The 13,701-nt window shown below is 46.3% G+C and overlaps 1 protein-coding gene across 29 annotated transcripts in view; it reads right to left on the bottom strand.

Moving 5' to 3' along the window:
* Positions 1 to 13,701, bottom strand: part of nrcama (neuronal cell adhesion molecule a) — a 379,563-nt gene that overhangs the window by 310,102 nt on the left and 55,760 nt on the right. Inside the window, exon 1 of one of the 29 annotated variants that reach the window (XM_080190690.1) lies at positions 12,146 to 12,210. The exons of the other annotated variants lie outside the window; for them this stretch is intronic. The gene's annotated coding sequence lies outside the window, so the exon portion shown is untranslated. Of the gene's footprint in view, positions 1 to 12,145; positions 12,211 to 13,701 lie in introns of those variants that run through there. 29 annotated transcript variants of the gene reach the window in all.

The following is a 13,701-nucleotide window of genomic DNA, read 5'->3' as shown; positions in this document are numbered from 1 at the left end:
AGACAAGAGCAGGATAAGACGGCTCCCCTGTGTTTCAGGCCGCAGTCCCATTAATATCAAACCTTTCAACATCCCGGGCCGTGACACACAGACACCAGTGCTGGAGGGGCCCCCTTTCAAATGTTAAAGAGCAGCTGTGACGGGAATGAAATTGTAGCAGCTTGAGGTAGCGTCCGCTTCAAAGCTTGGCGATACTGCATGGTTTGTCAAGGGCTGAATGGTTCAATACAAGGGGACTGTGGCCACTTTGCCTGGAACGCGGGGAGGGGCAGGACTTAGGCTGCCGGCATTTATTATCTTGCCTATTGCCTCGAGCAGAGACGGTATTTTCAACTGCAATCGAGCAAACAAAAGGATATTTGTGATCAAGTCCCCCATGGATTGGACTGTCAGATCTTTTGGGGGTGGGGGCGAAACTATTCTCATGTATCACAGGGACTGTGCACTGGCAAAAGACGACCAGATAGTGTGCACTGGTGACACAGGCAGAACCTGCAGATCAGAGCTCAGAAGCAATGGAACACAGCCCACAGTCCTTGAAGTGTAAAAAGAAACCTTTCCTTCCATTGTACCTTATTCTGTAATAAACATACCCTTCAACTCTACGTGCAGTTTGTTAGTCTGTTGTGTGTGCTTGCATGTAAGGCTAATGATTAAGGTGAATTTTTCCAGTTAGAGTCCAAAGGGTCATCTGATATGTACCAGCTCAAGAACAGCTTCTTCCTTGCTGCCGTCAGCCTTTTGAATGGCTTACCACATATTAAAGTGATCTTTTTCTACACCTTGTCTATGACTGTAACATTAAGAACATAAGAACGTTTTAAGACGCGGGTTGATGGGTTTTTGATAAGAGAGGGGATTAAGGGTTATGGGGAGAGGGTGGGAATGTGGAACTGAGCCACGACAGATCAGCCATGATCTTAGTGAATGGCGGGGCAGGCTTGAAGGGCTTGATGGCCTACTCCTGCTCCTATTTCTTATGCTCTTATGTTATAAGAAATAGGAGCAGGAGTAGGCCATCTAGCCCTTCGAGCCTGCCCCGCCATTCAATAAGATCATGGCTGATCTGTCGTGGTTCAGTTCCACATTCCCGCCCTCTCCCCATAACCCTTAATCCCCTCTCCTATCAAAAACCCATCAACCCGCGTCTTAAAAATATTTAGCGAGGCAGCCTCCACCACTTCAACGGGCAGAGAATTCCAGAGATTCACCACCCTTTGAGTGAAGACGTTCCTCCTCAACTCCGTTCTAAACCGCACCCCCCCTTTATCTTGAGGCTGTGCCCTCTAGTCCTACTGTCCTTTCTCAGTGGGAAGAGCCTCTCCACCTCTATCCTATCCATCCCATTCATCATCTTATATGTCTCAATGAGATCTCCCCTCATTCTTCTAAACTCTAACGAGTACAAGCCTAGTTTATTCAGCCTCTCCTCATAGTTCAACCCCCTCAACTCCGGTATCAGCCTAGTAAACCTCCTCTGCACTCCTTCCAAGGCCAAAATATCCTTGTGTAAGTGTGGCGACCAAAACTGCACACAGTACTCCAGCTGCGGCCTCACCAGTGCCCTGTACAGTTGCAGCAAGACCTCCCTACTTTTATATTCAATCCCCCTCGCTATGAAGGCCAGCATCCCATTCGCCTTCTTGATCACCTGCTGCTTCTGCAGGCTGGGTTTTTGCAACTCATGCACAAGGACCCCGAGGTCCCTCTGCACCATTGCATGCGGCAGTTTTTCGCCATGTAAGTAATAGTCCTTCCTACCATTATTCCTACCAAAGTGGACAACTTCACATTTGCCAACATTAAATTCCATTTGCCAGTTCCTGGCCCATTCACCCAGCCTATCTAGATCCTTCTGCAGACTTTCCATACCTTCTGCGCAATTTGCCGTTCCACTAATCTTGGTGACATCAGCAAATTTCGACACCATACACTCGGTTCCCTCCTCCAGATCATCTATGTAAATGGTAAATAGCTGAGGCCCCAGCACTGACCCCTGGGGCACTCTACTAGTCACCAACCGCCAATCCGAATAGCACCCATTGACCTCCACTCTCTGCCTCCTATTTGACAGCCAATCCTCTATCCACGCTAACACCCTACCCCCAACTCCATACCCCCTGACCTTCTGTAATAACCTCTTGTGCGGCACCTTATCAAACACCTTCTGAAAATCAAGACAGACCACATCTACCGGCTCTCCTCTATCCACCGCCCTAGACACATCCTCATAGAACTCCAGTAAATTCGTCAGACACGACTTCCCCTTAACGAAACTGTGCTGCATCTGCTCTACCAAACAATTCTCCTCAAGATGCCTCGTTATTTTCTCCTTGATCACGGATTCTAACATTTTACCTACAACAGACATTAAACTAACCAGCCTATAATTCCCTGCCTTTTGCCTGCCACCCTTCTTAAACAACGGTGTAACATTAGCCATTTTCCAATCTTCCGGCACTTTCCTGGAATCCAGCGACATTTGGAAAATAATCACCAAGGCATCCACTATCACCTCCGCCATTTCTTTCAGAACCCTCGGGTGCATTCCATCCGGTCCTGGGGACTTGTCCACAATCAGTCCCTCCAGTCTGTCGAGCACCGCCTCTCTAGTAACAATAATGTCATTCAGGCCCTCCACTCCTAACATCTTTCCATCGCTAACACCCGGCAAATTATTCACGTCCTCCTCCTCTACAAGACACAAATCAGGAGTGTGATGAAATATTCCCCGCTTGCCTGGATGGGTGCAGCTCCAAAAGCGCTCAAGAAGTTTGACACCATCCAGGACAAAACAGCCCACAACACATCCTCAAAAATCCACTCCGTCCACCACTGACGCTCAATTGAGGCTCAAAACACACTGCAGCAATTCACTAAAGAACCTTGGACAACACCTTCCTGACCCACAACTACTTCCATCAAGAAGGACAAGGGTAGCAGATACATGGGAACATCACCACCTGTGAGTTCCTCTTCAAGCCACTCACCATCCTGACTTGGAAATGTATCTCCATTCCTTCACTGTTGCTTGGTCAAAGTCCTGGAATTCCCTCCCTAATGGCATTGTGGATCAATCAATAGTGTTTCAAGAAAGCAGCTCACCACCACCTTAAGAGCAACTAGGGATGGGCAATAAATTCTGGCCAGCCAGCGACACCCATGTCCCACAACCTCGCCCAATAGTAAGACCAGTACCCATGCTCACCTCTCCGATATCCCTGCTCAGTTGCACTTCTTCCTTGCAGCTTACCCCTCCTCCCCAGTACCTCTCTCTGGCTCTTTGTCCCTCTCCCTCACCATTCTGTCTCTCTCTGATTCCTTATCTCCATGACTCTAGTCTGGCTCCTTGTATCCACTCTCTGGCCCCTGGCCCCTCTTCATCAGCCTCTGCCATCCCAAAGCTCCTGACTTCCTTGACCTATTCAGGTAGGCTGTAATAATAGATTGAGTATATTCTGTCTCAATCATAGAAACATAATCATCTAGGACTGCAATGGGATCTTGAGCAGTTGGGCCAGTGGGCCGATGAATGGCAGATGGAGTTTAATTTAGATAAATGCGTGGTGATGCATTTTGGTAGATCGAGTGAGGGCAGGATTTACTTAGTTAATGGTAGGGCATTGAGGAGAGTTATAGAACAAAGCAATCTAGGGGTACAGGTTCATAGCTCCTTGAAAGTGGAGTCACAGTTGGACAGGGTGAAGAAAGCATTCAGCATGCTTGGTTTCAGTGGTCAGGACGCTGACTACAGGACTTGGGTTATCATGTTGAAATTGTGCAAAATATTGGTAAGGTCACACTTGGAATACTGTGTACAGTTTTGGTCACCGTATTATAGAAAGGATATTATTAAATTAGAAAGAGTGCAGAAAAGGGTTACTAAGATTCTACTGGGACTTGATGGTTTAAGTTATAAAGGAGAGGTGGGATAGATGGGGATTTTTTCCTCTGGAGCATACGAGGCTTAGGGTGATCTTGTAGAAGTCTATAAAATAATGAGGGGATTAGACAAGGTAGATAGTCAATCTTTTCCCAAAGGTAGGGGAGTCTAAAACTAGAGGACATAGGATTAATGAATGCTATATTGAACCAGCTGTGTAAAAGAAAATTCAGAAAAGTAATTCATAATTACTTTCCATTATGTCCTAAAATCATTTCACCACAAGACAATAAACATGTCCATTATCCAGACCCTTTAAATATCAATAACAGAAACCCAAAGCTTTGAAACCACTAAACTCCATGCAAATAAATAGTGCACAATTGATCAGAGGGCCAGAGATGTCAACCAAGCAAAGTTCTCTCTGAGATGCAACTCATCCTTCTTTCACCAAAGGGTTCATTAGTTCCATACAGTATATATGCCCGGTATGAAGGACATGAGGGGCCATGGCAGGTGGGAGGCGTGCTATAGTTTGGCATATAGAGCTTTATGAGCCATGGGGTTTGATGGGATGGGTGATGGGACATAGCCTGGCATGTGGTCATTTGATAGCATAGTCAGAACCTGGAGAATGATTGTGGGTGTGGGGGAGTGGAGAGCTGGAGGGCCTTGCTACTTCTATATTGGGACAAATTCCACAGCACTTAAGGCAGGCTTTTGAAACAGGCCATCTCTGCACCCGACAGCCCCCATGACTGCCTCTGAGCTCTTTCCACAAGTGGGATAGCCCAACTCCAGAACATGCCAGTCCCCTGACAATGAAGATCCCACCTTCTTCCTCCCCTAGATGGGTGAACTAAACCAGGAATTCTCCAAACTCCTGCTACTCAACTTGAGGCTTCAACTTTCAAACACAAACTTGATATTGTCTGCATTCTTTGCAATGTCTTGTTATCAAGAAGAAAGAACCGCTCCTGAACCTGCTGTGTGATAAGCCAGAAAACAATGAGAAAAGGGACATCATCAGCTATGTTAGACCAGTTGGGAGTGGCGTTGTCAAAGGACATCTATTTCTTCATCACTGAAGGGTTGTCCAGTATATTGTACAACAGTAGAATTGGTCAATAGTTTCAAGTTTTTAAGCATCCAGATCACCAACAACCTGAGCTGGTTCCTCCCATGCCAACACAATAGTTAAGAAAGCCCATCAATGCCTCTACTTTCTCAGAAGACTAAGGAAATTTGGTATATCTGCTACAATTCTCACCAACTTTTACAGATGCACCATAGAAAGCATTCTTTCTGGTCGTATCACAGCTTGGTACGGCTCCTGCTCTACCCAAGACCACAAGAAACTAGGGTTGTGAATGTAGCCCAGTCCACCAAGCAAACCAGCCTCTCATCCATTGACTCTGTCTATACTTCCCACTGCCTCAGAAAGCCAGCCCAGACATGCTCTCTTCCACCTTCTACCATCGGGAAAAAGATATAAAAGTCTGAGGTCATGTACCAACCAACTCAAGAACAGCTTCTTCCCTGTTGCCATCAGACTTTTGAACAGACCTACCTCGCATTAAGTTCACCTTTCCCTAGCTATGACTGTAAAGCTACATTCTGCACTCTCTCCTTTCCTTCTCTATGAACGGAATGTTTTTGTCTATATAGCATACAAGAAACAATACTTTTCACTGTATATGAATACATGTGACAATAAATCAAATCAAATAATAATCTTCAATTATTAATTATGCAGAAGAACATGGGATTTGGGTTGCCAACCCTCCAGAATTGCCCTAGTTTCTCCAAGAATTATCTGAGCAAAGAATGCAAGGAAAATCATTAGTGTAAAAACAGATTTCCTCTTCTTAATTTCAAACAATTTTGTTTCTCAGTTATTAAAATATTGGAGACTAGCAGACAGGGGAGGTTGGGGATTCCGGGGAAGTGCCGGAAGATTGGAAAACGGCTAATGTTACGCCATTGTTTAAGAACATAAGAACATAAGAAATAGGAGCAGGAGTAGGCCATCCAGCCCTTCGAGCCTGCCCCGCCATTCAATAAGATCATGGCTGATCTGTCGCTGTTCAGTTCCACTTTCCCGCCCTCTCCCCATAACCCTTAATCCCCTCTCCTATCAAAAACCCATCAACCCGCGTCTTAAAAATATTTAGCGAGGCAGCCTCCACCACTTCAACGGGCAGAGAATTCCAGAGATTCACCACCCTTTGAGTGAAGAAGTTCCTCCTCAACTCCGTTCTAAACTGCTCCCCTTTTATCTTGAGGCTGTGCCCCCTAATCCTATTGTCTTTTTTGAGCGGGAAGAGTCTTTCCACCTCTATCCTATCCATCCCATTCATCATCTTATACGTCTCAATGAGATCTCCTCTCATTCTTCTAAACTCTAACGAGTACAAGCCCAGTTTATTCAGCCTCTCCTCATAGCTCAACCCCCTCAACTCCGGTATCAGCCTAGTAAACCTCCTCTGCACTCCCTCCAATGCCAAAATATCTTTGCGCAGGTGCGGCGCCCAAAAATGCACACAGTACTCCAGTTGCGGCCTCACCAATGCCCTGTACAGCTGCAGCAAGACCTCCCTACTTTTATATTCAATCCCCCTCGCTATGAAGGCCAGCATCCCATTCGCCTTCCTGACCACCTGTTGCACCTGCAAGCTGGGTTTTTGCGACTCATGCACAAGGACCCCGAGGTCCCTCTGCACCGTCGCATGCTGCAGTTTTTCGCCCCGTAAGTAATAGTCCTTCCTACCATTCTTCCTACCAAAGTGGACCACCTCACACTTGCCAACATTAAATTCCATTTGCCATTTCCTGGCCCATTCGCCCAGCCTATCTAGATCCTTCTGCAGACTCTCCACACCCTCCGCACAGTTTGCCGTTCCCCCAATCTTGGTGTCATCAGCAAATTTCGACACTCTACACTCGGTTCCCTCCTCCAGATCATCTATATAAATGGTAAAAAGCTGAGGCCCCAGCACCGACCCCTGGGGCACTCCACTAGTCACCATCCGCCAATCCGAATAGCACCCGTTGACCCCCACTCTCTGCCTCCTATTTGACAACCAATCCTCTATCCACGCTAACACCCTACCCCCAACTCCATGTCCCTCGACCTTCTGCAATAACCTCTTGTGAGGCACTTTGTCAAACGCCTTCTGAAAATCTAGAAAGACCACATCCACCGGCTCTCCTCTATCCACCGCCCTAGACACATCCTCATAGAACTCCAGTAAATTTGTCAGACACGACTTCCCTTTAATGAAACCTGCGTCTGCTCTATCAAGCAATTCCCTTCAAGATGCCTCGCAATTTCCTCCTTAATGACAGATTCTAACATTTTACCTACCACAGACGTTAAACTAACCGGCCTATAATTCCCCGCCTTTTGCCTGGCACCCTTCTTAAACAACGGCGTAACATTAGCCGTTTTCCAATCTTCCGGCACTTCCCCGGAATCCAGCGACGTTTGGAAAATAACCACCAAGGCATCCACTATCACCTCCGCCATTTCTTTCAGAACCCTCGGATGCATTCCATCCGGTCCTGGGGACTTGTCCACAATCAGCCCCTCCAGTCTGTCGAGCACCGCCTCTCTAGTAACAGTAATGTCATTAAGACCCTCCAGTCCTACCACCTTTCCATCGCTAACACCCGGCAAATTATTCACGTCCTCCTCCGTGAAGACAGAAACAAAAACGTTATTCAAGACCTTAGCCATATCCCCATCCCCTACCACTAGGTCCCCTTTCTCAACCTCTAAAGGACCAACGTTCACCCTAGCCAGCCTCTTCCTTTTTATATATTTATAAAAACTCTTGCTATCCTTTTTTATATTAAGCGCTAGCCCAGCTTCATAGTTTCTCCTACCCTTCTTTATCAACTTCTTTGTCAATCTTTGTTGACATTTAAACCTCTCCCAATCCTCTTCTCGCCCACTACTCTTAGCTGCTCTAAATTCCTCCGCTTTTAGTTTAACACTTTCCTTCACCTCCTTCGTTATCCACGGCTTATTACCTCTCCTCCTACTATCCTTTTTGACCATCGGAATAAATTTCCGTTGAGCACCAAGAAAGATCTCCTTAAAGATCCTCCACTGCTCCTCAACAGACCCTCCCTCCAACGCGCTCCCCCAGTCCACATTCACCAATTCTTCTCTCATCCTACCGTACTCCCCTCTATTCAAACAAAGGACGCGTGTCCGGGAACCCACTTTCTCCTCTTCCATCTGCACCAGAAACTCCACCATACAATGATCACTCTCCCCAAGAGGATCCTTCACCACAAGGTCCCTAATTCTACCCGCTTCATTACATAGCACCAGATCCAAGATAGCTCACTCCCTCATCGGCTCCAACACACACTGTTCAAGGAAATTATCCCGGCAGCATTCCAAGAACTCTTCCTCGAGCCCCCCACGTCCAACATGGGTCGACCAATCAATATGCAGATTGAAATCCCCCATAACTACGGCCGTCCCATTCCTGCACGCTGCACTTATTTGCGCGTTAACAGCCCGCCCCATCTCCAGATCATTATTCGGGGGCCTATAGACGACACCCACCAGCGTCTTCCTCCCTTTGCTGTTCCTAATCTCCACCCACAACGATTCCACCCTCTGCTCCTTGGCTCCAATATCATCCCTTGCTACCACCGTGATGCTATCCTTAATCAGCAGAGCTACGCCCCCCCACTTTTCCCTCCTGCCTATCCTTCCTAAACACTTGATAGCCCTGTACATTCAGCTCCCAGTCCCTGTCACCCTGAAGCCACGTCTCTGTAATGGCCACCAGATCGTATCCATTTGTGTCGATCTGTGCCACCAGCTCATCCACTTTATTCCGAATGCTTCGTGCATTCAGATAAAGTGCTTTCTTCCCAGCCTTCACCTGTACCCTATTTGCCGCAACGCCACCAACTATACTCACGCCCCCTACTCCCTCTATTATTGGGACATCCTCGGCCTCTTCCCTTACATGTACACTCTCCTTAACTTTAGACCTCGTAAGAAGGGTGGCAGGCAAAAGGCGGGGAATTATAGGCTGGTTAGTTTAACGTCTGTTGTAGGTAAAACGTTAGAATCCGTGATAAAGGAGAAAATAGCGACACATCTTGAGGAGAATTGTTTGGTAGAGCAGACGCAGCACGGTTTCGTTAAGGGGAAGTCGTGTCTGACGAATTTATTGGAGTTCTATGAGGATGTGTCTAGGGCGGTGGATAGAGGAGAGCCGGTGGATGTGGTCTTTCTTGATTTTCAGAAGGCGTTTGACAAGGTGCCTCACAAGAGGTTATTGCAGAAGGTCAGGGGGCATGGGGTTGGGGGTAGGGTGTTAGCGTGGATAGAGGATTGGCTGTCAAATAGGAGGCAGAGAGTGGGGGTCAATGGGTGCTATTCGGATTGGCGGTTGGTGACTAGTGGAGTGCTCCAGGGGTCGGTGCTGGGGCCTCAGCTATTTACCATTTATATAGATGATCTGGAGGAGGGAACCGAGTGTATGGTGTCGAAATTTGCTGATGACACCAAGATTGGTGGAACGGCAAATTGTGCGGAGGGTGTGGAGAGTCTGCAGAAGGATCTAGATAGGCTGGGCGAATGGGCCAGGAACTGGCAAATGGAATTTAATGTTGGCAAATGTGAGGTTGTCCACTTTGGTAGGAAGAATGGTAGGAAGGACTATTACTTACATGGCGAAAAACTGCAGCATGCGACGGTGCAGAGGGACCTCGGGGTCCTTGTGCATGAGTCGCAAAAGCCCAGCCTGCAGGTGCAGCAGGTGGTCAGGAAGGCGAATGGGATGCTGGCCTTCATAGCGAGGGGGATTGAATATAAAAGTAGGGAGGTCTTGCTGCAGCTGTATAGGGCAGCGGTGAGGCCGCAGCTGGAGTACTGTGTGCAGTTTTGGTCGCCGCACTTACGCAAGGATATTTTGGCCTTGGAGGGAGTGCAGAGGAGGTTTACTAGGCTGATGCTGGAGTTGAGGGGGTTGAGCTATGAGGAGAGGCTGAATAAACTAGGCTTGTACTCGTTAGAGTTTAGAAGAATGAGGGGAGATCTCATTGAGACATATAAGATGATGAATGGGATGGATAGGATAGAGGTGGAGAGGCTCTTCCCGCTCAGAAAGGATAGTAGGACTAGGGGGCACAGCCTCAAGATAAAGGGGGTGCGGTTTAGAACGGAGTTGAGGAGGAACGTCTTCACTCAAAGGGTGGTGAATCTCTGGAATTCTCTGCCCGTTGAAGTGGTGGAGGCTGCCTCGCTAAATATTTTTAAGACGCGGGTTGATGGGTTTTTGATAAGCGAGGGGATTAAGGGTTATGGGGAGAGGGCGGGAATGTGGAACTGAGCCACGACAGATCAGCCATGATCTTATTGAATGGCGGGGCAGGCTCGAAAGGCTAGATGGCCTACTCCTGCTCCTATTTCTTATGTTCTTATGTTCTTAAGTTCTTATTTAATTGATTGACATGCAAGATCGTGAGATGAAGTCTCTGGCCAGTGTGATCATTCCTACTCTAGATTTGAGTTAGGTTTACATCCTCCTCTTCCTCTTTTCCCCTTTCTCCACCTCAATTCCTCCAGTGATATAACATTCCTTTGCACTCCAAGGTCTTAGGCTAGCTCCTATTCTGCTGACATGATCTGAACAGGAATCTTCAGCAAGCCGAGCGGTTGTGGCTGAGGTGGCAACCAAACAATGACAGTGCTTGCACTATTGACGGTGCTTTTCGACAGAAACAATATGTAGCGTTTAAGTCACTGCTTTATTTGCTTTCACAAGATTTCAAGATACTGACATTAACCCTTCTGGTGTCCTGATTTAAGATTCATCTCCTGATAGTAAAAAAGTGTGAAATGAGCCTCCAGGCCCTTGCAATTCAAGCATGACAAAGTAGAAAAGAAGCAATCTGAGCACAAGTATTATCAAAGACCGCGTGGGCCGGGCTGCATGAGTCCACAGGCCATGTTTTGCAGCCTGGCCAAACCCACCCTGGAATGACCCTGCCAATCCTTACAGTTTGTAGAGATCACTTTTAAAATCCTGCACCTTCTCGAGGGCAATTAAGAGTGGTCAATACATTTTAGTTTTGCCAATCATACCCACACCGCCTAACAGAAATCTGCACCTATTTTTAAACTCTAGCTTTCATGTGTTTCCAAGACAGGCTCAGAGTGCTGCGATCACAACAGCCTCTCATGGAAAAAAACAACATCCCCAAAGAATGTCAGACGTTGGTTGGAAGCATCTTAAACATGAACCCATTGACCTCAGGCTGCTGCTAACATTCATACTGAATCAATATGTGAACCCTTTCAAAGCACTTAGGTTAAAGATACATCGGACAGACCACGCGATGGTTTGCAACATGCAGCTGGATCTATCACCCTTAACCTCTTAAGTACCAAGAGGGAGATGGTATTTGTGCCCTTATTAATACACCACTGGGGAGATGGACTTTGCCGGAAAATGTGTTTAAATATTTATTATTTTGCTCATATCTTCCCCTTGTGGGCGACATCTCCTTGATGCTTAGGTTCCATATGAGCAGCTCATCTGGAGAACGAACAAAGATAGAGTCAGATCCAGGCTGTAATGCCTTCCACGGTCCAAGTGCTCCTGCCATTATGACTGTCTGTGCTGGCAATTAAGAATGGTGCGGTATTAAAGGGCTTGTCAATTGTACCCTAGCAAGAGCTGATACACACAGGAGAGTTTGGGGCTAAGTTTTGAGAGGCTCTTAACTCTGGTTCCATAGAGCACAACCCATTGAACTCTCCCCTGCAATGGCCTGCAAAGATTCACAAGTAGACTTGGACATCCATATGTTTAAACAACAAGAGAAACTGAAAGCCCTTATTATTTATATAGCACATCATATCCTCAGGTGGTCCCAAAGCACTTCACAGACAACAAAGTACTTCTTGAAGTGGAGCCACTGCTGTAATGCAAGAAACCATTAACATTTTTATCTGTTGAAAAAAGACTACAAACAAGGCATACAATGCTGAAATAACAAGTGAATCATACTAGCATTCTCACTGGGAATTAAGCAATGCTAACTGAACCCAAAATAAACAGTGACGTGACATGAAAGAGGATTATTACAGCTAATAGGCTTTGCAGCAAAATTAAATAGATATGCAAGCTAGTACTATTGGTACCTCCAAAGCCACAAGACTCAGCAATATAAGGGTATGCAGAACATATGCACCTTTAATAGAAAAACATCCTTTTGCATTACCCAATATTTGTCATCCCTCTGCACATATTCATTAACCATGCACAATATTTCTTTTCCCATCACGTCACTGAATCCTGAAAAAAATGTGGAAACATACTACAATATCTTGCACTTATCTGCCACTTACCTGCCATCGACAGTCAGTGCTGGAAATGTGAGAACATCAAGATCCCACAGCTTTGACATAAATGACCAAGCTCAGTGGCCTGGGCGCTATTTGAGTGAACAATGTTGATCTGAACGTTCCCTGACGTGATCTCCAACGTTCATCTGAAGGATGACACCTGTGACAATGCAACACTGCCTCAGCATTGCACTGAAGAGTGAGCCAAGATGACAGTGTCCTGGAGTGGGACTAGAACCCACAATTGACTGTCCTAGAAGCACTGGGCCAAACATAACATTTGAAAGACAACTGATTCTATGAGAGGGTCAATGAGCAATTATTTAACGTTACGCTGATTTTTCTTTTGAAATCAATTATTCCCTCATCAAGACTTTCATTAAGTTATTGATCATGAGAAGCCAGCAATCCTCCTATTCCTCATGCAAATGACTACTCTTAATGAGTTGCTTCTGGCATCAATCATCTTCAACAAACTATGACATTGGTCTTCTCTTCCCTTGGAGTGGAAGCGTTGATGTTGATTGCAGCACCATAACTAGGACCCTGAATGAAATTACCCAACTCAGGACAGATTAGGGATCAATTTTGGGACATTGCAAACTGCAGCTTTGCACCATTGTATAGGATATGTTTACTTGCACCTCCAATATGCTAAAATATTTTTAGGATAAATTGCCTGATGTCCACTTCTTCAGCCCAAAATATCATGAAAAGTTGTTGACTGAATAATGAGTTCTTTTCATTATTCAAAGAACAGTTTTATCTGTTTGAGTTGATTTATCATGTTACCATAAAAACATGGGCCAGAATTATCACATCTCACAGGCTCGCTGGCAGGTGGAAGCAGAGAATCTAGTGGGATCCAAAAAGTCAGTAATCCACTGGCATCCAATCACATTGCAGTTCTTCCAATGGCGGGTTAAAAGCTGGAAGGGTTTAGTCTCCCTGCTGATTGGTGTCATGAATGTTATTTGCATTCATTTGTACCTCATGAATGCTCATTTAAACAACTGGCCACCAATATCCCATTCGGCCTTCCAATCTTACGTCATGCTAGCAGGAAAGTATGCCAGTCTGAAACCTGATTTATAAAGAATAGCGCGCATGAGGCAGTTTGTAAGAGATTTTGGGGTGAATGCAACAAAGCCTTTCTGCCAGAGTGCTGTGCTGCTCCTGATGCACTGTACACCACTTTGCTGGGGCACACGGGTTCCTGCCCTCCATCTCCATGTCGAGCTAGTCTTCATGGACAATACTGTGCTGCTGGACCCATGGGCCCCGTGTGTCACCGAGTTGGATCAGGGCAGCTTCTAGAGTTGGGGAGTACAAGGGCTTCTTTGTCCTGGTGCCACACACCAGTGTCTATTTGGACAGCAGTGTGCGGCGAGACTCATGCAACCACCCCAACAAAGGTCTGAAGTTTGACTGG

This window comes from Carcharhinus amblyrhynchos, chromosome 6 (genome assembly GCF_965287045.1).
Source record: "Carcharhinus amblyrhynchos chromosome 6, sCarAmb.v2.hapA, whole genome shotgun sequence".
NCBI classification, from domain to species: Eukaryota; Metazoa; Chordata; class Chondrichthyes; order Carcharhiniformes; family Carcharhinidae; genus Carcharhinus; species Carcharhinus amblyrhynchos.
This window is presented reverse-complemented; position numbering and strand designations above follow the sequence as displayed.